Genomic DNA, 25,864 nt, shown 5'->3' with positions numbered 1-25,864 from the left:
CTTGATAATAAAATATAAATAAACTAATTTTGTGTATTACATATAATGTATCCTGACTTCTCCTGGACACATTCATTGATGGGAGAGATTCACCTTTCATATTCTTCACAGTGCTATTGTAACAGTGAGCACAGTAAGAGAAGCCAATCTATTAGCACTGCCACTATGTAGCATTGCCCCCTGTGTTCCTTTGACTGTAATGGGCAGGTTGAACGCCCACTCCAAAGAGCTACCTCTCACAAAACTCAAAAGAGTACATTCACTTGGGAATTTTTATTTGCAGTTCATTATAGTTAGTTTAAGTATGACTGACATACAAAACACTTCAATTTCCATACAGCACCATTCTGGTGTCAACTTTTAACCCCTTAGTAAGAAGGTGTTGAATCCTTAGCCCAATATACCTAAAAATGATTATCTGCTTGGTGCAGTTTGGATGTCCAATGGTCTTTTCTACTCCTACTCTATTTTTTCCTACCAGAGAGCACACTAGGATTTAGTGTGGATGAATTGCAACACTATTTTTCTGCCCATGATCAAAGTTCAGGTTTTAAATCAGCAACACAAATTAATTATTTCACAAGGAGCCTTTGCCTTCCATCAATAAAATCTGCAAAAACGCCTTCTATTTTCTCCCCATGGAAGCATTCGCTGGTGCTCAGTGTCCTTTGGGTTATGGAGGTTGCTGGGAGAGAGGTCTTCATCTAGCAGCTCTTATATGGGAAGCAGAACTTCATGGTTGAATCAGAAGTAGAAATTGGTCTCCCATTGGGTTATACAGCATCCTTGTACTTGTTTTTAATGCTCTAAATGATCCTCCCACCTGCAGCTTCCTGGACAATTTTATTTTTTTAATGATATCCAGTACCATACAAGTTTCATGTGATACATTTGAGCCATTTCAATATTTCTTCTATCTACATTGACCTGAAAAAAAAATAAAGTACCAAGATTTAGGAAACTACTATCATTCACTCCTCCTGCCTCCCCCAGTACCATTAAGTCATTATAGACTGAGTTGGATTTTGGATTCTGTTTCCTAGAAACACGACAGACTTTCCAAGGTTGAGAAAGCAAAGAAAATACATTACAGGAACAAAAAGAATTCCAGATCTGTTTAATTTAAAATATCGTACATGCCTTGGGCAATGGAGAGAAAGTCACTGGCTGCTCATTTGTGTTGTCCATTATTTTTGTTTCATTTAGATAATTTTGTGTCTGGAAATCCTGCATTTCAAATCCCCAAAAACAGGGACAAAAGCAAGTAAGCACCTAGCCAATAAAAGACCTTAATATCTGAATAGAAGCAAGAGAAGCTGGAGGGAGACAGCAAAACAAGTCAATGTAACACTGCTATTTGCACAGGCAGCTGCAGAAGGAAGGCAAGGACTGCAGATGTGGACGTCTGACCTTTAATCCAAAGAGAGACTCACTAAGGATTGAAAATAGATCACTTCAGTCTAGTGGGAAGCTTTCAGACAGGTATGCTTACAGAAGAAGAAAGTCTGGCATTAAATTGTATAGGAAGCAACTGACCAGAAAACACAGCTTCTAAGAAAAGAGGGCAAAACAATAAGACCCCCAAATAACTTTTTGGCCACAAGGTTAGGAAATGAGATTTCAGATATCAGCAGAGGACTACATTTTCAACAATTCAAGATTTGGCTTCAGGCCCAAGACTCATAATAGCATGGTAAATTCTATGGTTTGAGTATGTCTCCTCCAAAATTCTGGTATTGTCAATGGGATTGTATTAAGAACTGTTATCTTTTATCAAGAGGTGATAGGCCAGGAAGGTTCCTCCCTCCTTACAACAGGGCTTGATGGAGAAAGTTTGCTCTTCTCTATTCTCCATGTGAGGACACATTTCTCCTCTCTAGAGGTCGTAGCATCAAGGCATCATCTTGGAAGCAAAGAGCAGCCCTTACCAAAAAAACTGAACTTTCTAGGACTTTCACTTTGGACTCCCAAGCCTTCAGATCTATGAGGAAATAAATTTTTGTCCTTCATAAATTTCCCAATCTCAGGTATTATGTTACAGAAGCAAAAAATGGACTAAGACAGTAAAGGACAGCAATCAAATAACACATGGTAATCTGTGTCTGAATTCAATACTTTTCTGTCCCAAGATGAATTATATCATCAATTTAAATAATAGCTTTAATATAAAAAATAACTGATATTACTCAAACATATGCCTTGTGCAAGGACTTTATCTTTATTTCTTTTAATTCTGAGATCAATACTGAAAGTAAATTAAAATCATCCCTGCTTTACAGACAAACTAAAGTTTAAGCAATAGTCCCAAATGTTCCTTTTTCTACACGAACCTTAAACCTTTCAGAATAGAAAGCCAATGCTCTTTCAATTAAAAGCAAAGGAGATTATAGCACAAGATAAATGTGAATTTGCCTCCTGGCTCTATCACATCCATTTCTGGTAGTCTCCCTACTCAATGATGTAAAACAAGACTATTAGCCTACTTTGTAGGGGTCATTCAGTAAGATTAAGTTTAAAAAGATAATTTATCCTAACATTTTGCAAAGTATCTGGTTCATAGTTGGTACTCAATACAACAATGGGCAAATATGCCTTCCCAGTCTTTCTTAAACAATCACAAATGTGAATTATGTTTTAGCTTTTTAACATGATTTTTAATTACTTCAGCGATTTGCATACCACAGGTATGAAACTAGAATAATGTATCAAAACAAAAGGGGAGTTAATCCTAGAGAACTTAACCTCTGATGATATGCCTAGAACATAGAAAGATAAGACTAATCAGTGAAAAACCTTTAAAGAGGAAAAATAAAAATCCACATGGAATTGGTCAAGAGAAAAATAAGGAACAAAGGAACAAGTGCTTGGCACATTTTTAAAGAAAATTAGGAATTCAAATCCATCTGCTCAATTTCCAACAAAGTTTCAAAAAATCAACAGAAGGCTAGGTCTGTTCTAATAGCTGGATAACAATGAAATTCAAACTGGAAATACCACTTGGCATCATAAGCAGGCTAGGGCAGCATCAAGAGATCCACTATGCGCTGAAAGAATAAGGCTGATCCCAGGGAAATGCTGGAGAAGTAGGTACAATCTAAGGTATGGGAATGAGATTTCCCACTTCCTTTTGAATTCTGGGCCTTGCTTTTGTTAAAATGTTGAATGAGAACTCAATTCAACTGCATTCTGCCCTTTGATTTCCATATGCCTACTCACACGTCTGTTGCTTTAACTGCCAAGAACTAAGCCATCAATTGCCAGGGAGAAAAGTCAAAGAAGGGTCTTTTTTCTTCTGTATCTTCCAGTTCAAAGTAGGCAGAAAAGAACTGCCTACTATAATTCACTTTTATTTTTGTGTGACAGAGAAGAATAATAGTTCCTTTCCCAATTCCTCTTAATAATTCCTAACTAGTAAAGAAAGGGAATTGCACCTGTTCTCACTAATATGCTGGTAAAGTAAAGACCATCAACCAAATTAAGAGAATCTTCATTCCTCTGTGTCTAGATGATTTTATAGAGTTTTAATTAATAGGCTAATTTTAGAGCAGGTCTTCTGGTCACTGGAGTTGTATGAATAAGATGTTGGGTCCCCAGCTCCATCATCATCATTGGCCATGAGCTGAGTGGCTCTGCTCTATCACATACTCCCCACCACAAGGTACTGCCTTACCACAGGGCCAACTGATCATATCAGAGTGAAATCTTGGACTCTGTGAGCCAAAATAAATCTTATCATTTTGTAATTTGATTTATCTCAGATACTTGCTGTAGTGATGGGAAGGTGACTAACATATGAATCAACAGACATAGTATTATTTACTGAAGTCCATAGTGAAAAATCATAGAGTTCATTCTTGGTGGTATACAGTTCTGTGGGTGTTGACAAATATATAAGGATATGCATCCACCACTAGTGGTATCCACCACTCAGTAAATGGTACAGGATAATTTTACTGCTCTAAAACTCCTAGTGCTTCACCCATTTGTCCTTCTCTTTTCCCACTCCCTGTCAACTCCTGATGTTTTTTGCTATCTCCATAGTTTGCCTTTTTGAGAGTGTCATAAGGTTGGAAAAATATAGTTTCTACCCTTTTTAAACTGGCTTTTTTTTAACCTACCAATATGCATTTAAATTTTCTTCATATCTTCATGCAAGTTGTTTTATAGCAACTCTGCATAAACACTTGACCAAGTCATTGTACCAATCCAATTCCTATTGCTATAATAAAATACCTGAGACTGGGTAATTTGTAATGAAAAAGAGATTTATTTAGCTCACAGGTTTGGAGATTCAAGGGAATGATGCTGGTATTCGTTGGATTCTTTTGAAGACCTCATGGTGGATGGCATCATAGTAGCAGAAGTGCATATGACAGTGACCCTATGGCAAGGAAAATAATATACATAAAACATCTTTTTAGCAGTATGATCTTTATATATCCTTAAAGATTCATGTCTTACTTTCAAGAACAGCTCCTTGGACTATTGACCAAGATCTGATCATCTTACTGACTTCCCCTTTCCAAGGAAACAGATCACTTCTCCACATTTTTTCTTGATATAAGCCAGATAACAAGGAGTGGACATTCTTGTTCTTTTATAACAACTCACTCTGTGGGAACTAACTCACTCTGTGAGATCAGCAGCAATCCCTTTTGTAGGCAGCACCCCAAAACCTAATGACTTATCACTAAGTCCCCTCTTTTTTTTTTCAGACAGGGTCTACATAGTTCAGCTAGCCTTGACCTCACTATGTAGCCCAGTCTGGCCTCATATTCACAGCAGTCCTCCTGTTTCAGCCTCCCCTGAGTGCTGGGATTATAGGTATGTGCTATCATGCATGGGTAGGTCCCCATTAGAGGCTCCACCCATACAACCATGGGGCACAATCAAATCATACACAAGCTATAGCAGTCATACACACACACATACACACACACACACACACAGGCACACAGGTACATATACACATATATACCTTAGTGTTGAAAAATCAGCAAAATTACTTTTGATGTTTAGGCTAGAACAAATCTAAGCCATAGTCTTCCCAAAATGGTATACATTTCTTTTCAGTTTCTGTTTTACAAAGTAATAATTTCCCACTCAAGAAGACCTTCCTCATATCTGCCCTAAATTCCTTTTTTTTTTTTTGCTATTCATTTTTTGATTAAGTTTATTGATACATTTTAGGTATACAATACAGTTACATTCATCATTGGGATCCTGTAACTTTACATGATTGTTATTTGTTCCCCATTCCCCTGCCCTTCCCTCAGCCCCTCCACCACTCCCTATTTACAAAGACTTTGTTTTCATTTTTTCATTTTCTTATGTTAATTCCATTCCCTTCTTTCCTTTCCCCTACCCTTCCCACTTCCCCTACCCCTTTAGATCTTTTCTTCCTATTTCAATTATCAATTATACATTTCAATCCTTATTTGTACTTTTAGTTTTTCACACCAGAGAAACTATTTGGTATTTACACATTTGTCCTGTTTATTTCACTTAAGTGTATGGCCTCAATGTGCATCCATTTAGCTATAAATGTCTCTAGTTTCTCATTCTTTATGGCTGAGTAGTACACAATTTTATTTAAAAAAACCACATCTTCTTTATCTAGTCTCCAGTTGATGGGCATTTGGGCTGTTTCCAAGTTTTAGCTATTACAAACTGTGCCACTATAAACATGGGTGAGCATATATCACTGTGGTATGATTCTTTTAATTCTTTTGGGAAGATACCCAGCAGAGGAATATCTGGGTCAAATGGGATTTCTAATCCTAGTTCTTTGAGGTATCTCCATATTGATTTCCACACTGGTTGCACCAGTCTGCACTCATACCAACAATGAAGAAGGGTTCCTTTCTCCCCACAACCCCTCCTGCATTTGTTATTTGTTGACTTCCTGATAGCAGCCATTCTTTCTGGGATGAGATGGAATCTCAGCATTGTTTTCATCTACATCTATTGAATGACCAGTGATGCTGAACATTTTTTTCATATGTTTATTTGCTGCTTTTATTTCTTTGTCTGAGAAATGTCTGTTCATTTCAGATGCCCACTTTTTAATTGGGTCTTTATTTGGGGGTTTGATTTTTTTAAATTATTTATATATTCTACATAGTAGACCGTTGTCTGAGGAACAGCTGGTAAAATTTTTTTCCCACATTATAGGTTGTCTCTTAGCTCTGTTGGTGGTTTCTCTTGAAGTGCAAAAGATCTTTAAAAAGATGAGATCCCAGATAGCAATGCTCCAAGTACAGAGGAGGTGAGCCAATCCCAGCACCCAGGAGGAGTATCCTGGGGCACCATAGCACCACTCCCAGCGCTGAGGAGGTGAGCTGCACGGACGCCAGCAGCACTCCCCAACCCCTTTGAAATGAGAAAACATGTAAACAAGCCTCAAAACCAGACTTCCAGATCACCTACAGCAACCCCAAAGGGAAACAAGATGGAACACTCTGATACTCAACCACCTGGACTCCCTGAACTGGCAACAAAAGAGGATCTGGAAAAAATGAAATCAGAAATAATTTATCAGATAATAGCAGATTGTGGCCATAGTGCAAGACATGATTAATAAATCTAGAGAGGACAGAGATTAAAAAAATACAAGAGCTGAGGAACATGATGGAATCCCAACATAGGAAACAAATGGAATCCATAAAACAGATACAAACATATTTCCAGGAGATTAAAAACTCCATTGAAAGCTTATACAGCAGAATGAGCCAATGTGAGGACAGAATTTCAGATCTAGAAGATAAGATTGCAATTAGTGACCAGGAAAAGAAAAATTGCTTTAAAATTCCAAGGAACCAAGAGAAATCGAACTAGTAGCTGCTAGATGATGCAAAGAAGAATAACATAAGAATGACTGGAGTCAATGAAGAAACAGGAGAGACTGCAGGTGACATAAAAAAATTGTTCACAGAAGTGATGGCAGAAAACTTCCCAATCAGGGGAAAAGAACTTGACATAAAGATAAGTGAGGCATATAGGACTCCAAATAGCCTTGATCAAAAAAAAATCTACACATAGGCATATAATAGTTAGGATTCCAGAAATTCAACAGAAGAACAAAATTCAACAAGCAGTTAGAGAAAAGAAACAAATTACATACAAAGGAAAATCCATCAGAATCAAAGCAGACTTCTCAATGCAAACCCTCAAGGGAAGAAGAGCTTGGAGTGAGGTATTTCAAGCCCTAAAGGAAAACAGCCTCCAACCCAGATTGATGTACCCTGCAAAACTATCTTTCAAAATTGATGGAGAAATAAGACACTTTCATGACAAAGAGCACATTAGGAACTTCATGAATACCAAACCAGCACTCCAAAAAATTTTAGACAATATCCTAGGAAAAGACAATGAGGATCACAACCCCAGGAAGGCCAGCAGAATGAATCTGGTGGGCACGACAAGAAATTAAATGCAAAGAGGGAGAATCCAACAAAAAGAAAAAGTCATGACAATGATAAGTTGATACATGTCAGTTATAACCATCAATGTTAATGGTCTCAAGTCACCATTCAAAAGAAATAGACTGGCAGAATGGGTCAAGAAGCAAGATCCAACAATATGCTGCATACAAGAAACACACTTAATTCAAAAAGAAACTCATAGACTGAAAGTTAAGGGTGGAAAAACAATACTCCATGTGGCAGGAACCCGAAAAAAAGCAGGAGTAGCTATCCTCTTTGCAGATCAAGTAGATTTCAAACCAAAATCTGAAACACTTCTGGTCCCAAGAATTTCAGATAAGGGATAGTCAACTTGTATGTACAAATCTATTGTGAACATATGTTTTCATTCCTCTTAAGTAAAAACTTAAGAACAGAAGTGTTGGTTCTTAACAGTAATACAAGCAATTTCTATATTGTTTTCCAAAATGGTTTCATCATTTTACATTCACATTAGCAGTATTCAAAACTTTTAACTTCATCTCCCTAATGAGTGTATAATATGATCTTGTTATTGTACTGATTAGTATTTTTCTGATTCTAGTGTCGCACAACTTTCCTTGTGCTGTACTGGCTATTTATCATCTTCTTGTGTCTACTTTTTAATTGGGTTGTCTATTAACAAGCTGTAAGAGTTCTTTATATATTCTGGCCATAGGTTATATGTATTATAAATATGGTCTGTTTAAGGAGTACTTTTCATTTTTTTAATGATGTCATTTAAAGTTCTAAATTTTGATGGGATCTCATTTATCAATATTTTTCTTTTAAACATCATGTTTTTTGTATCCTAGGAAATTCTTGTATCTAGGAAATTTGTATCCTAAATTCATGAACATTTTCCCTTACAATTTCTCCTTAAAGTTTTATAGTTTAAGCCTTTCATATTTAGGTTCATAGATCCTTTCAAGTTATCTTTATGTATGGAAATAAAGGGTAGAGGTTAATTTTTTACATACAGAGAACAGGTGTTCTAGTACCATTTGCTGAAAACACTATCTTTTCCTCTGCTCTTGAGTTGAGTTTATGTTCTATAAAATGTTAATGTTAAATAATCTTTCAAAACTCAGTGGACCATATATGTGTTTTATTCCAATGATCTATATGTGCTTCCTTATGCCAACACTGCCTTGATTACTGTAGCTTTAGAGGAAGTCTTGAAATTAGGAAATAAGGGCCGGGGATTTGGCTCAGTGGTTCCACCACCTGCTTCACAAGCACAAGATCCTAAGTTTGATCCCCAGTACCAAAAAAATGTTAGGTAATAAATGTTTTCCAACATTCCTTTTCTTTTTACTTTTCTAGGTTCTTTGTATTCCTATATAACTTTTAAATTTCAATATCCAATTCTTCATTTATAGCAAGTATACATAGACCTGAATTTTTATATATACCTTGTGTTTTCTAATCCTGCTTGACTTAAATACAAGTTCAAGGGGCTCCTAGAGATTTCTTAGTATTTTCTCTGTAGATGATCTTTTCACCTACATATAAAGATTTTACTTATACCTTGACAATCCTATGCTAATTGTTTCTTTTTATTGCCAGACTATTTTGGTTTGGGCCTATTTTGAAAGTTTAATGGACAGATGAAGAGTAGACATATCTGCCCTTGTTCCCCACCTTATGGAGAAAGCATTGTATCTTCTCCATTCATATATGGTGTTTTTGCTAAAGTATGGAGTACATGTCTTATCTGTTGAGAAGGTTCTGTTCTACTTCTAGTCTCCTGATAGTTTTTACCATGAACAGCTGTAGAATTTAGTCCAATACTTTTTCTCCAACTACTGACAGGATCACATGGCTTTTTCCTTTCCTCTGTTAAAATGATGACTTTTGGGGGTGGATCTTCCATTGCTGAACCAACACTGCCATCCCTATAATAAAACCACTTTCTACATCCTGCTAGATCTGATTTCTAATAGTTTGTTTTGTTAAACAAATTTTTATCTATGTTCATACTTTTTTCTTCTATTACCTTTATCCAGTTTTAGGATTAGCACAATGTTGATTTCCTAAAATGAGGGGAGAAGTGTTTCTTCTTTTTTCTGCTTTAAATGTTTGATATAATTCATCAGTTAACATACATATGAGCCTCTTGTTTTCATATGGGTAAGTTTTCAACCTAGGAATATACTTTCTTTAATAGGTCCTATTCAAATTTTATATTTCCTCCAGAGTCAGTTTCATTGTCTTCCAAGGTACTTCTTAGAACTTGTCAAATTTATTTCAAAAAGGATTTTTATAATATGCTTTCTATATCCTTTTAAATTCTGTAAAATCTGTGGTAATGTCCTCTAAATTTTGCTATTGTAATTTTAAAAACGTATAATTGATATTGTGTAATAGGAAGAAAAGGTCTAAAGGAGTAGGGGAAGTGGGAGGGGTAGGGGAAAAGAAAGAAGGGAAAAGAAAAAAATATGAGAAAAGGGAAAAAATGGAAATAAAGTCTTTGTAAATAGAGAAGGGTGGAGGGGGTGAAGGGAGGGCAGGGGAAGGGAAAAAAAATAAGAACCAAGATACATCATGTAAAGGTACAAGATCCTAATGATGAATGTAACTATTTTATATCTAAAATATATCAATAAACTTAATGGCAAAAAAAAGAAAACTGAAAAAAGATGAGATCCCAGTTGTTGATTCTTTGTGCTAGTTTCCATTCTACTGAGGATTTGTTCATAAAGTCTTTTCCTATGCCAATGTCTTCAAGAGTTCTACCTAACTTATCTTCCAGCAAATTTCGTGTTTCTGTCTTAATATTTAGATTTCTTTCTTTCTTTCTTTTTCTTTCTTTCTTTCTTTTTTTCTTTTTTCTTTTTTCTTTTTGGTACCAGGGATCGAAATTGGGTCCTTGTGCTTGTGCAGTAGTTGGTGAAATCACTGAGGTAAATCCCCAGCCAATATTTAGATCTTTAATCCACTTGTATTTTAGTTTAGTGCATGGTGAAAGATAGGGGTCTAGTTTTAATCTTTGGCAAGTTGAAATTCAGTTTTTGCAACACCATTTATTACAGGCTACCTTTCCTCCAGTCAGAATGGTTGGCTCCTTTGTCAAAGATGAGGTAGCTGAGTATGTGTGGAGTTGTTTCTGCATCTTCTAATTTATTCCACTGATCCTGGGGTCTGTTTCTTCGCCAGTGCCATGCTGTTTTTATCACAGTGGTTTTGTAGTATAGTTTCAAATTGGGGACTGTGATATCCCCTGCCATGACTCTGTTGCCTAGAATTGCTTTTGCTATTCTAGGTCTCTTCTGGTTCCAAATGAATTTTTGGATTGTTTTCTCTAGTTCTGTGAAATATACTGTTGGGATTTCAATGGGGATTGCATTGAATCTGTATAGGAGTTTTGGAAGTATGGCCATTTTCACTATATCGGTTCTTCCTACCCAAGAACAGGGGATGTCTTTCCATTTTCTTATATCCTCTTTGATCTCTTTTTTTAGAGTGCTGTAGTTTTCAATGTAGAGATCTTTTGCTTCCTTCATTAGACAGATTCCTAGATATTTCATTTTTTTGGATGCTATTACAAAAGGAATTGTTTCCATAATTTCTCTCTCAGTGAATCTGTTATTTGTGTACAAGAAGGCTATTGATTTTGGAGTACTGACCTTGTATCCAGCTACTCTACTGAATCTGTCAATTAAGTCTGGAATTCTTTTGGAGGAGTTTTTTGGTTCTTCTATGTAGAGTATCATATCATCAGCAAATAATGACAGTTTAATTTCTTCCTTTCCTATCTTTATTCTTTTTATTTCTTTCTCTTGTCTAATAGCTGTGGCTAATGTTTTCAGAACTATGTTGAACAGGAGTGGTGATAGTGGACATCCTTTTCTTATTCCTGATTTTAGTGTGAAGGTTTTCAGTTTTTGACCATTTAATATGATGTTAGCTGTTGGTTTTTCATAGATAACCTTTATCCGGTTGAGATAAAGGCCATCTATTCCAATTTTCTTTTCTTTTTTAAAATTAATTCTATTGGTACATTTTAGGAATACAATATAATGACATTCATCATTGGAAATTTGCACCTTTACATAATCTCTCTTCATTCTTATTTTTTCCCCATTCCCCTGCCCTCCCTTCAACCCCTTCATCCCTCCCTATTTACAAAGACTTTGTTTCCATTTTTTCACTTTCTCATATTAATTCCATTCCTTTTCCTTTCCCCTACCCCTCCCACTTCACCTTCCCCACCCCCTTTGTCCTTTTTATTCCTATTTCACATTATCTATTATACCTTTTAGTCCTTATTTACATTTTGTTTCTCCCACCAGAGAAACTATATGGTATTTATACATGTATGTCTTATTTATTTCATTTAAGAGTATTGCTTCAATGTGCACCCATTTAAGTATAACTGCCTCTAATCTCTCATTTTCTCATTTTTTTTGGCTGAGTAGTACCGCATCTTATAAAAAAACACACACACACATTTTCTTTATCCAGTCTCCAGTTGATGAGCAACTGGGCTGCTTCCAAGTTTTAGCTATTACAAATTGTGCTGCTATGAACATGGGTGCACATATATCACTGTGGTATGATACTTTTAATTCTTTGGGGAAGATCCCCAGCAGTGGAATAGCGGGGTCAAATGGGACTTCCAGTCCTAGTTCTTTGAGGTATCTTTATACTGATTTCCACAGTGGTTGTACCAGTCTACACTCCCACCAGCAGTGGAGCAGGGTTCCTCTTTCCCCACAGCCCCACCAGCATTTGTTATTGGTTGATTTCATGATAGCAATCATTCTTTCTGGGTGAGGTGGAATCTCAGCATTGTTTTCATTTGCATCTCTCCAATGATCAGTGATGTTGAACAGTTTTTGATATGTTCATTTGCTATTTCTACTTCTTTGTCTGATAAATGTCTATTCATTCCAGATGCCCATTTTTGGACTGGGTCTTTAAATTTCGGAGGTCTGATTTTTTTTTAAAGTTCTTTATAGATTCAAGATAGTAGACTTTTGTCTGAGGGACAGCAGGTGAAAATTTTTTCCCACATCGTATGTTGTCTCTTCACACTGCTGGTGGTTTCTCTTGCTGTGCAGAAGCTTTTTAATAAGAAGAGATCCCTCTTGTTGATTGTTTGTGCTAGTTCACAGGCAAGTGAGGTTTTGTTCATAAAATGTTTTCCTACACAATATCATCAAAAGTTCTACCTAAACTCTCTTCCAGCTGGTTCAGTGTTTCTATTTTAATATTTACATCTTTAATCCATTTTCATTTTAGTTTACTGCATGGTGAGAGATATAGGTCTAATTTTAATCTTTGCTCTAAATTCCTAGAGTTCTTTTAGATTTCAATGAGGGTACAACAGAGACAGAATTATTCTTTTTCTCATTCACTGAGTGTTAACTGAGTACTTGCATGCTTCATAAATTGTGTGCCAAACTTTGTCCTACGGAGGACTGGAAGTTGAAGAAGACCCAGACTTACCCTAGAAATGTAATTATCTTTGTTCTTTCTAGTATCTTCTGCATTCTTTCAATTTAAACAATTTTTTTTTTGCCTTATCATTCAGCTTCCAGAAAAACTGCAATCATTCTGAGTTGCCAAATGGACCAAGTCAAAATCTCATGCAAGGCATTCAAGGTTCCTCTGTATTAACTTACCTAATATCTTCCATCAGTTACTCAATATATTAATTGTCACAAATCCATGTGACAAGACCTTCTTTGTGAGGAGAGGTTTAATAAACCAGGATCATGCTATGGCAATCCATCTGCTAAGACACGCATGTTCCCATCTGGTGCCTAACATCATTGTCCCTGCTCCAAATGTGAAGTGTCGCCAGCTTCAAGCAGCAATATTCTGCCGCTTTGCACTACATATTGTGGTATGGAGCACTCTGATGCTCCTACATTTTTCTGGGTATCTCCTCCAGTCATTCTAACCTCCTAGCATAAGCCATGCTGGCGCCACAGTAGCTTCTCCGTAAGACTTCCTACCTCCTGGGTCTAACTTTCTGAAAATTGGCATACTTAAGAAGCAGAATCCTTCAACTTTCTGGAGGTTTGTCTATGCTTCTGGTTTCAAAAAGTTAATTCTGAATCTCAAAAACTGAACATTGTCTATTCTGTCTTTCAATGTATAAGTTATAACACAAGCAAAGAAAAATAAAAATTTCACTACATACTTCCCCAAAGGGAATTGTTATAAACTTAGCAGAAAACATAGTGTAAAGAAGCATATTTATCATATTTGAAAATAGTATTTCACTACACAAGTAGAAAATTCTAGGTCTGTCTCTTCCTTAATTTAAGAGTGTTTTATGAAGTCATGGTCAGTGTGGATATCTCTCATCCCCCTTCTATATTATATGATTTTTCCTGAAACTACAGATCTGCATTACTTGGTTGGGGAGGAGTGGAGTAGGTGGTTATATTTAGAAATATCCAATAATTAAAATCACTTTCTTCTTACCTTTTGCAAACATATCTTAATGATAAAGTTCCCTTCAATTCCATTACAGCACAGCTCTAATGAAATCTGCTATCTCAGCTTCTTTTAAGAAGGTATTTCCTTTCTATCTTAAAGGGACTATTTTCTTTTTAGTGTTTCACACACACACACACACACACACATTTTGCTGTGATCTCTCAAAAAAGAAATGGAGAAGTAGTAAAAGGAAGGGAATGGAAGTGATTGATAAAGAGTACCCTAGGGAAGCTGCTAGCTCTTTTTAAGTCCTCAGGAAAACAGCATAAACAAATACACCTTTTTAGCAGTGTAATCTTTAAATAACCTCAGATTCATGACTCCCTTTTAAGAACAGCTCCCAGGACTGTCAAAGATCTCATAGTCTTACTGACTTCCCACTTTGAAGGAGACTGAGGTCACATCTCCAGACCCTTTCTTGACATAGTTTCAGCTCAGTAGGAAAGATGTATGTGAAGCTGCTTGCTTAGCTTCTGAAAGACAAACTGACAGGAAAAAGAAAAATGGAGCATCAACAGATCAGACATGTGGGTCATTTGTAATTCTTCACATGCAAGACAACCACATGCTTGTTAGCTAAGGGATGCTATCTTAAAGATTTGTCAGACTGTGTTGGAGCCTCCCTTAGATAGCAGGAGAATCCTAAGGGGACATGGAGATCAGAAGTACAGGATTCAAATGACAGTTTACTGGTAAGAAGAGCAGCATCTGGATTCTGCCAGTGGATATGATCAGTTAATTCAATTTGTCCTGGTTCCAGCTTCCCTTTGGATTTCAAGATCTGCTACAAGTTTATGAGAGAAATAAATACTGGGTATCATTTTTTCCTTACAGCTTGGCTTAGAAACTTGTAGGACATGTCACATGTTGGTAGCAGTGGAGGTAGTGGTAGTAGTAACAGTGATAGAAAAAAGAAAAAAGCAATTAGCATTTTTATATTTTATAAAATGATCTCATGAAATTCTTATATTGAATCTGAGATATAGATATTTACAATGTTCTTCAGAAGCAAAGGGTTAAAAAGAGTCATAGCTAAAATTCAAAATTAATAAAGGAAAAGCCAGAATTCAAGCCTGGACACTAAGATATAATACCCATAATCTTCCCTTGATACTGTACTACTACATTTAAGGTTAAAAAACATTAACTTTTTTCTGATTAAATATATACTCTATAAAAAAGGAGCGTGCCTGTTACTTCATTAATATAAAAATATCACTCAATACTTGAAACCATGGTGTCTAGCATTCTCTTCACAGTGTTAGGAATGTCTGACACAGAAGTTACTATTATTCCGCCCAAAACTCATAAAATTATAATCTTTTACTCATATTCAGCTAGAATCAGGTTTATCTGACATACCTTTATTGAATATTATCAATAGGCAAAGCATTATTCTAAGTACTTCCACATAAACATTCTTAAGTCCAACAGCACATAAGGTAAATGGCATTATTCTCATTTGTCAGATGAAATCATGAAGGAAAAAGCTGCCCATACATCCATTTTTCCTTCATCCAATAATTTATTTATTCAATCAATATTTATTGAGTATCTAGGCACTGTACTAGACCCTGGGAATGCAGAAATGAAAAAAAAAATCAGGTCAAGAACACGTTCCATCAAGGTTTAAGTGAAGGTAAACATGGTACAAAAAACATCAAGTATGTCAGACTCTGGTAAATGCTAGGAAAAAAATTAAGCATAAGGGATAAATACCAGATGGTGTTCAGGGGAAGCCTCTACAGAACAAGCTTCTGTGATGATGGATAAGCAGGAATGTGAGGTGGAAGAGTGGCTATATGAGAAAACAGCACTCCCATTGGACATACACTTGCTAAAACCAACTTTGTGCCCATACTGAGCTATGTATCACACACAGAAAGATTAATAAGGCCTGGTGTTGACCTACCAGAAGCTCCTGGTTTATCTGTGGAGACATAAATATATTACCATACTATCAGAGTTACATGCTCAGAATTATGAGCAGAGTCAGGATTAGGATGAAGCAAGTGAAAAACTTCATTTGAAATGAAGATAACACCAGGATAACAGACTTTCTTTTACTTCAGGCTCCAGCATAGCTCTGTGTGGCACTGATTATTAGGACATAGCGGAAAAGTTTCTTACTCTTTCTGTAGATTGATGGTCTTGGAAATGATTATATCTGACCCGTGTTTTAACTAATACTAGCAGATAACCAGATTCAGCACTAAGTCCCAGTCATGGAGCCAGTAAGTGTAGAACAAGGACTAAAATACACATTACTAAATTAAAGATCATGACTATATCTACATGATCAGCAGGAATGTTTGCAGAGTAGGGGACTCATAATATGTAAACAGGTATTAGTGAAAAAAAAATTGGTGATCAAATAAGCTCAAGAATATTCAGCATGTAAGACTTTTAATAGGCTTCTTTATTTTGGGACCTTGCAGGTCATACTCATCATTAGGGCCAGCATTTCTTCATTCACAAAGAAAACATAGGAGCAAAGCTTACAACTGAACAATGATACAACTACTGTTTATTGTGCATATATGTTATATACTTGCATTTTATACATATATAATACAATGTTATATTTGTGTTTAATCTTACATAATTTCATCCCCATAACAACCCTGTAATTATTTTGACTTTTAGTGATTTTATTAAGTTGTACAACCAGTATTATAACCTAATTTTAGAACATCTTTATCCCTTAAATAATACTTTTATGCCTATTAGCTGTTAATCCCTGGCGCCATCTCATGCCTCATGCCTCAAGCAACCAGTAATGGGTCTACAGATTTGCATTTGCTTAACATTTATAAAAATATAATCATGCACTTCTGAGCTATTATGAGTAATAATAAAATGAGTATCTGTGTGCAGTTTTTATCATGGATATATTCTTTCATTTATCCTCAGCAGATACGAAGGTATGGTTTGCTAGAATGTATGGCAAATTTATGTTTAACTTTTTTTATTCCATTAAGTTTATTGGTACATTTTAGGTATACATTATGATCATATTCATCATTGGGAATTTGCACCTGTACAAGATGTGTCTTGGTTCTTGATTTCTCCCCATTCCACTTCTTTCCCTTCCATCCCCCCCATTTATAAAAACTGTTTCCATTTTTTCCTTCTTTTCTCATATATTTTCCTTCCTTTCTTTCCTTTCTCCCACCCCTCTCCCTACTTCCCTTTCCCTTTTGGACATTTCTTCCTATTTTACATTATCTATTATACATTTTGGTCCTTATTTACACTTGCAGTTTTTCAAACCAGAGAAACTATTTGGTATTTACATATGTGTGTCCTCTTTACTTCACTGAAGAGTATCGTCTCAATGTGCATCCATTTAGCTATAAATGTCTCTAGTTTCTCATTCTTCAGGGCTGAGAATTATGCCATTTTAGTTTTAAAAGTCCTCTTTATCCAGTTGATGGGCTGGGCTGCTTCCATGATTTAGCTCTTACAAACTGTGCCACTATAAACATGGGTACATATATATCACTGTGGTATGATGCTTTTAAATCTTTTTGGAAGATACCCAGCAGGGGAATAGCTAGGTCAAATGGGCCCTCTAATCTTAGTTCTTTGAGGAATCTCCACATTGATTTCCACAGTGGTTGCACCAATCTACCCTCTCACCACAAGTGAAGGAGGGTTCTTTTCTCCCCACACCTCCGCCAGCATTTGGTATTGGCTGATTTCTTGATAGCAGCCATTCTTTCTGGGGTGAGGTGAAATCTCAGCATTGTTTTCATCTGCATCTCTCGAATGACCAGTAATGGTGAACATTTTTTCATGTTTATTTGCTGATTCTACTTCTTTGTCTGAGAAGTGTTTGTTCATTTCAGATGCCCATTTTGGATTGGGTCTTTAAATCTGGAGGATTTTCTAAAGATCTTTATATTTTCTAGACAGTAGTCCTTTGTCTAAAGAACAGCTGGTGAAAACTTTTTCCCACATTATGGGTTGTCTCTTCACTCTATTGGTGCTTTCTCTTGCTGTGGAGAAGTTTTATAATTTCTGTATACTTTCAATTGAGTTTTTAATCTCCTGGATGTCTGTTTGAATCTGTTTTATGGATTCCATTTCTTTCTTATGCTGGGCCTTCATGTATTCCATCATGTTCCTGAGCTCCTCTCTTTTTAAATCTGTGTCTCTTCCAGAGTTATTAATCATGTTTTTCACTATGGTCACCATCTCTGTTGTTAACTGAGAAATTATTTCTGATTTCATTTTTTCCAGATCCTCTTTCATTGCCAGTTCAAGGAGTCCACATGGTTGAGTTTTGCATTGTCCCATCTCATTTCCCCCTAGGTTTCTCTATGGTGATCTGGAATCTGGGTTTGCATCTTGTTTAGGTATCTTCTCATTTCCATTTTGTTGCCGTTGTTGATGTTTTTAATTCCTGGGTTGCTGCCTGTAGAATGCTTATTGCAAATATCTTTCTTGCTAGTATTTAGAACAATTAGGGAATGGCTACTTCCTGGATTGTCCTCCAGGTATAGTTGGCCCTTGGGCCTTGAGTCTGTTGTGATTCCAAAACAATCTCAGTCCTGGCACATCAGGAAAGACACTTGACCAGAACAAGCATATCACCTCGGCCAAAATAATACAATCAGCACCAACAACAGCATCAAATACAGCCCAGAAAATGACAAATTGTGGCAGCCACTATTTTAACACCTTTAACCGCTAGACCTGTGGCCACATATCGAAATTATGGACCAACTAGAAATATGTTTACAGTAAACAAGCCCTTCAATATAGTGGCCTCATCCTCCAGGAAGACTTGGGCGGGGGGGGGGGGGGATTTGCTGCTGCTGAGCGTGGGCGCAGGCGGTTCTCGGTAGAGCCAGGCCGCGAGACTGTGCCGCGCACGCTACTCGCTACTAGGCCTCCAGTGCACGCTTAGTCCCATGCGCTTCTTCTCAGCCCCCGTCCCCTCCCTCAGAGGAGTCGCGGACGCAGAGCCACCCGGGAAGAAGTCAGAGAAGACGCGCGGCCGTAGTAACCGCCATGCCCAAGAATAAAGGCAAAGGAGGTAAAAACAGACACAGGTAAGAATGAGAATGAATCTGAAAAAAGAGAACTGGTGTTCAAAGAGGATGGGCCAGAATATCCCCAGGTAATCAAGATAATGGACGATTAGAAGCTATGTGTTTTGATGGTGTGAAGAGATTATGTCACATCAGAGGGAAGTTGAGAAAAAAGGTTTGGATAAGACATCATATTGGTTGGTCTCTGAGACTACCTGGATAACAAAGCTGATGTGATTCTAAAATACAATGGAGATGAAGCAAGAAGTCTAAAAGCATATGGCAAGCTTCCTGAGCATGCTAAGATCAATGAAACTGATACATTTGGTCCTGGAGATGATGATGAAATTCAGTTTGATGACATCGGGGATGATGATGAAGACATTGATGATATCTAAATTGAACCCAACATTCTACATTCCAGTTTTTCGGAAGATTGTCCTACAGTTTGGATTTTGGCCATAACCCTCCAAGAAGCAGTTTTCATTAGCATGATTGTAATTTATTAAGGGAGTTTGATTTGGTTCTAAGGTATTTGTTTCTGTAAAAACTGTTAATGCTGAATTATCTTAAGTGAAATGTTAAGCCCACTTCATTCTTTTGATGTAATGGAGCTCATGGGTAGAAGACCACATGTATTTCAAACATAGTGCAATTACTGCCTTTCCTGCTCTGACCACTCCCAGTTAAGTAAATGAGTGTTTTGAATAAGCCAAAAAAAAAAAAAAAAAAAAAAAAAAGAAGAAGGAGTTGGTGTGGACAGAGAGATAAAAGGAGAGGGAGAGATTAGAAATAGGGCTAGAGCACACAGGAAGATCACGCAAACCTTGGGAAACATAAAGACAGGAGGAAAAATGAGATGGAAGGAACAAATACAAAACAGAACAAACTAACAGCAACAGAAAAACTAGAAACTGTATTCACTCTCCTGTAAGAATAAGAACAGTCGAGAGAAAGAGAAAAAGAAGAATAAAGAAGAGAAAAAATAAGACAGTAACAGGAACAAGAAAGGAGAAAAATGAAGAGAGAAGGAAAAAGAGAAAGGAAGAAAAAAAGGGGGGGTCCTCTTTAAAATGTGTCTTTACTGTCACTGGTACACTACGTAGGCAGCAGCCCACAGATCCAGGTCAGATAATCTCAGCGAGCTTGCTGCAGTCCACTGAGATTCAAGCTGGTTTCTGGCTGCAAGACCTCTCTGGTCTCCTGTTGGTTTGAACTCTTCACAGTTCTACAGCAGGTTCCAGCCGCCATTCCCCAAGTCCAGGTTCCAGTAGGAGGTGTTGATCCCACCAACTCACCGACTGCTGTAGTTCGCTGTGTCTTCACTGCATATCTCTCTTAGCTCTTCCCATGGGCTTCAACTTTCTCACTTCTGGGGTTGTGATATGGGGCCCTTCCTCTGTCAGCAGTCTTCCCTATGTCTCTTGCCCTAGTCTCCCCTCTGTGATCCTGTCTGCACAGCTCTCTCTGCCACTGTGCTGCCTTTTGCATGTGTCCACTGTTCCAGTGTGTGTGTGTGTGTGTGTGTGTGTGTGTGTGTGTGTGTTCCTTTCCCGTCGCCAGCCAAGGCCCCTAGTCCATCCCCCGTATCTGGTCTCAGAGCAGAGTGGGTGTCTCCAGCCTTTTGCAGTCAAGGCCTTGGGTGAACCTGGGAACAGAGTTTGGCTGGACCTGTTCTCTACTTCACAACATAAATTTCCCTGATCTGTTGACCAGCTGTCAGCAGTCCATTGTGGCTGCTGCCCTGAGAGAAGGGAAGGGGGGGGCACCTCTGCCCAAATTGCGGGTGTGACCTGGATGTCACTTAGGCTGTACAGGGTTTCTACTTTTCCACTTAAATTCCCTCAGTCTACTGACCAGCTGCCAATAGTCCCAGTCCACTGTGTCTGGGACTTTTTCTCTCTGGGCCTCAGAGTGCCCCTGGAGGTATGCAGCACCTTTGGGCTATGAGAGTTCAAGTTTGCGCCGCTGCCCCAAATGGTGACCCCGACCTGATTGCTGATGGTGGGAACTTCATTTACCAATTTCCTTTTCCTCTGGGGTGGACCTTTGTGGGGGAACACTGTCTGATATTTTCACTGCTGCCTCTGGCTATACAGGCCTCTCCTGTTTCAGGTCCGGGACTGTTTCTCAGTGAGCGGCCGAGTTGTTTTCTAAGATCTCTGCCGGGGCAGGTATACTGCCAATTTGCTGGAGTGTCTTTATTCTGCATGATTAATCTAATTCTTTTGTAGTAATGGGTCCTATTTTCTTCTTCTCCTCTGTGTGTTCCCTTGATGTTCTTGAGTGCTCTCTGCACCCTTTTTTGGGGGGGGCTTCAGGTTGATGATTTCCACGTATCAGGCACTTTATCCTGGGAAAACCCTGATGGTGGCACTCACTGTTCTGCCACCACCCCCCCATAATTATTATATCCTTTTTCAGTTGAAGAAACTGAAGGTCTTAAAGAAACTATTCCAATGTCAAGCAGCTTATGAGAGGCAGACTTAAAGACTCTTAACTCCTGTATTTTTTTAGCCACTAAACTATGGCTGCCATCCTGAAGTCTAGGTAAAATTCAGAGACTGCACAAAAGCTAGCTAAGAGTATCTCTGGTAGAGCCGGGAATTTGAATAATAAATGAGAATAGTATGATACAAAATAACTTGGGGAAAGAAAGGAAGGGAACAAAAAAAGTGAAAATAGAAGGAAGAAATGGAAACAAAGCTTTTGTACATAGGGAGAGGAAGGATGTAAGGGGAGGGGGGAATGTAATAAAATTAAATTTATTAAAAAAAGAAATAACTTGGGGAAACAAGCATATAAAACTAAATAAGCTATGAATATGCCTAAGTATGCAAAGTCAATTTGGGTTTGATTTTTTTCAGATCCGAGTTTGCATCCAACCATTTGCAGGTTTTTGGTAATTATGAAAAACCCACCACTGGGTTTTCTTACAGGCAGTACTATTCTATTCATACAGCAGCCTCTCATTATCCACAGAAGATATAGTCCAACACCCCGAGTGAGGCTTGAAACCATGCAAAGTACCAAGCTCTGTATATACTGTTTTTTTTAATCTATACATTCATACCTATGAAAAAGTTCAGTTTACTAATTAGGCATAATAAGAATAGCAATAATAATAAAATAGATCAATTATAACAAAATATTATAGTAAACATTTGTAAATGTGGTATCTTGTGTGTGTCTTTTCACCTCTCCCTTTCTCTCATTCTCAAAATATCTTATGGTACCCTTCTTTTTGTGATGATGTGAGGTGATATAATGCCCACATGGTGAAATGAAAGGAAGTGAATGATATGGGCCTTGTGATGAAGTTAGGCTACTATGTAAGGGTTAGGTGAACATAAGCACTGTAATACTGAGAGAGTCTGATAACAAGAAAGGTACCAAGTGATTAACAGGCAGGTAGTGTATACAGAATGGTCAACAAAGGGATGATTCACATCCCAGGAAAGACAGAACAATGTTAGAGTTCATCATGATACTCAGAATGGTATGAAATTTAAAACTTATCCATTGCTTACTTCTGAAGTTTACCATTTATATTTTGGACTTACCTTTGTTGTTGCTATTGTTGTTGTTGTTCAATATGGGGGACAAAATGAAGGGCCAAACACATCCTAGGCAAGTGCTTTACCACTGAGCTACATCCCCAGGTTGCCATTTAGTATTTTTGGATCACAGTTGATAACAGATAACTAAAGCCATAAAAAGTAGAATTGTGGACTACTGTAGTTTTTCCTTTTTCCATTCAACAGAGTGTGTACAACAATCCAGTATACATTCTGATCTCAACAAGGTCAGCAATTGGGGTCTCCTCAGCCTTTCCCTCAATCCACATGGCCAAGTCCGAGTCAGCCTCTCCACAACTTTGTAGCAGTCTTGGCACTATAGCTATAAACACTCGGCCCAGTCAAATTTCTTCCATGTTTATAGGAACTGACCTATTATATTGAACTCCATGAGCAAAATGCATAAAAATATGAGATGAATACAAAAGGGAGACCCAGCTGGCAGACTGGCAGATTTCACGTGTTATTTTTAGACTGCCAAAATCTTTTCCTGCTCATAAATAGGACCTATCTGGACCCAGCCTTATTCCTTTGGAGAAACTGATTAAATAAGAAACGAGTTTTGCCACTAATAGGCAATGCCCAACTAAAATGAGACTCTTGAGGCTCATCTCAAAAGGAAAAGCTACAAGAAAGCACTGAATTTGCAAAGAAGTGAACCTCATAAATTGTACACAAAAAGGTTTTGAAGATTCGGATAAAAAGCTCAATTCCATCATGACCATCTGTTATTTTCCCCTTAAAAGAAGATAGCTGGTAGTTTTTAAAAGCAATAAAACATTTCCAGAGCTCAAAGTCAATAGCAAGGACTTCCTGTGACAAACTAAGAACACACAGACTGACATCCAGCTTAGCAAGCTTCTACTGCCTCTGGCACTTTCCAGACAAAAATGAAGGTCCTTATAGTCATCAGTATGTGATCCACTCTTTCTCTCTCTCAAAAATGTTATGGTTAGGCATCAAGTCTGCCTTCCTTCTTTCCTTCAGTCAGCATTCATATCTTATTTCATTTTTTAAATCTGGCCAGTTTTCCATACAGACATATTATCTCTGACCTCTTTCTCATCATTCTGCCAAAGCCCCATCCAATACCTGTTACCTTTCTTAAGATTCTGCCCTCCTACTTGGGTAGTAAGTCAAGACTGGAAACTAATCCTGACTAGTCAGTAGGAAGAGATAATGATACACCTGGATCAAATAGAAGAAAATTAATCATGAACTAGAGAAATCAGCTCCTGAAACTGAAATGTACATCCCCCAGAATGTGTCTCTCAGAGTTCTTCCAGCCTTCATTGGAATGCTGTAGTCAACGGGATGAAGATTTTTGCTATCTAAACTGTAATCTTGGCTCTGTATTTACCAATGTCTGACCATGGGTAAGTTACGTGACCTTTAGATCCCTCAATTTCCTAACTGGTAAGTTAGGTAACTGCTCATAATGATGATGTTAATATTTAACACAATGCTTGATACATTTTTAAGTCCCCAATTAATATTATTCATCATTATGAGCAGCAGCATTTACATCTTTCTCTAATTAAACTGTTCTTTTCTGACCTTACCATCCCCTTTTTAGTAATTACTATGGTTGCAACTCTATTCCTCTATTAAAAATATATACTGAAATTGCCTAAATAAGATAAAAGGCTAAGCCTGGCAGATGATAAGCTGGAGGACACAGAGCAAAGAGAAGACCCAGGCCACCTGGCCTCACAGGCTCTTCCTGAGATCTGATTCTGTCAGCTTCCCAAGAATGGGCTCATCTCTCAGGGACAAGTTTGAATTACTCAAATTCAGGAGTTGCCTACAGAAATCTAACACCTGTCTTTTAATTTACATAATAAATAAATTGTGACCGAGCTATAATACTTGTGGTAGCATAACCAGAAATATATTTCCCTATAGGTAGAACCATGTAAGAAGCCAAATTCTGACCAGAAGTTGTTAAGTGAGTATGTAAATAAAATAAGTGTTAAATGACATTAGCTACATCACCTAAAGTGACCTGATAAGTCAGTCCTCCAAAGAAAGCAGACCCTCAGAGGTCACTGGATAAAGCTCCTCTACCATGCAGTGTCATACTGCACCCTGGCAAGGGGTGTCTAAGGAAGGGCTCATTTCTCAGTTCTACGGTTAAGGATTTTCTGGCTACTCTCTTTATGTAACATCTTATAGGCTCAGAACTTATATTGTGTCTTAAAGGTAACTGCATATTTCTGCTCTGATAAATCTTACATTAATTTTAAAGTTTTACTCTCTGTGAGACATTTTCTTTCCATTATACGTAAGCTCTTGGGATTAACTTCAACACACTAATAGCATTTAGTAGTTCCATTATATTATAGGAAAGATAGATATGTGAGAAGGTAGAGGCTAGTGAAATCCCAATAATATATAATGTGATACATTATATTACCTTATAGGAAAATTTTAACTTCCAAATAAATAGCATTACAAACTTTTTTGATTTATTCCACCTGCCCTATCTCTATTAATAAAATAGCATTGTGTAATTTCATCTTTAAGCTAAAGGATTTTCATTTCCAGCATATTTCTTTTTGACGACAGAGGAGATTAAATATTTTGGCATAGATTTGGCCCCTCTAAAAGGTGATATTTATTCCACCTATGCAATCTGGAAACAGCAATTAGGAGTTATTAAGAACATGAGAAAATTTTAAAGGAATGACTGAAAATAATCAAGATTCAGAATTAGGCAGTATAGCACTGGATTAAATTTTGCTCTGAAATGTAACTGGGATGATGACTTGCTCTGCCATGTCTAATCAGATAAGCACATGATATATATTTTTGCCTTAATTTCTTTTTCTGTGAAGTCAAAAGTTGTCAACTCATAGATTGTAAGAATTAAATGAGTACTACTTGTAAAGTGCTTAGAACAAGGCTGGGAACATAACAATCACTCAATAATTCCTACCTCATCATCTCCTTATGAAAATATGAGTACAAAATTAGAAGAGAATATATCCAAATATTATTATCTGCCTTTAGAAAGAGCTTTTTCCCCTCTTTACAGTGTACTGCGCTTTCTCTAAATTTTGTATAATTGCATTCACTCCTTGGATAATCAGAAAACTGATAAATTTTCAAAACAAAAAATAGTATCTGTTGGTAACATTTAGCCTGAAATGTTTGCCAGAAGTGCCTTTAAGGATGCCATTTGAGGTTCACAACTGTATTACTTTTTTTTTACTTCTGCCATAACAAGTTACCACAAACTTAGTGCCTCACAACAAATGTATTATCTTAAAGTTCTACAAGCTGCAAGTCTGACGCAGGTATCAGAGTGCTGAAATCCCAGTGAGGGCACGGCTACTTCCTTTCAGGA

General features: G+C 37.3%; 1 long non-coding RNA gene and 1 pseudogene across 2 annotated transcripts in view; one reads left to right on the top strand and one right to left on the bottom strand.

The window, feature by feature from the left end:
* Positions 1-254: 254 nt before the first annotated feature.
* Positions 255-25,864, bottom strand: part of LOC147825876 (uncharacterized) — a 78,976-nt gene continuing 53,366 nt past the window's right edge. For both annotated transcript variants that reach the window (XR_015440048.1, XR_015440049.1), the window contains exons 5-6: positions 4,280-4,381; positions 255-927 (exon numbers count right to left, since the gene is read on the bottom strand). This is a non-coding gene — a long non-coding RNA (uncharacterized LOC147825876). The remainder of the gene's footprint in view (positions 928-4,279; positions 4,382-25,864) is intronic.
* LOC101702811 (eukaryotic translation initiation factor 1A, X-chromosomal-like) lies at positions 18,903-19,597 on the top strand (annotated as a pseudogene).

The sequence above is a fragment of the Heterocephalus glaber genome, unplaced genomic scaffold, assembly GCF_053883595.1.
Source record: "Heterocephalus glaber isolate CG9 unplaced genomic scaffold, H.glaber_assembly_v1.0 deba00001481, whole genome shotgun sequence".
NCBI classification, from domain to species: Eukaryota; Metazoa; Chordata; class Mammalia; order Rodentia; family Bathyergidae; genus Heterocephalus; species Heterocephalus glaber.
The sequence above is the reverse complement of the archived record's forward strand: the minus strand, read 5'-3'. Positions and strand labels throughout refer to the sequence as shown.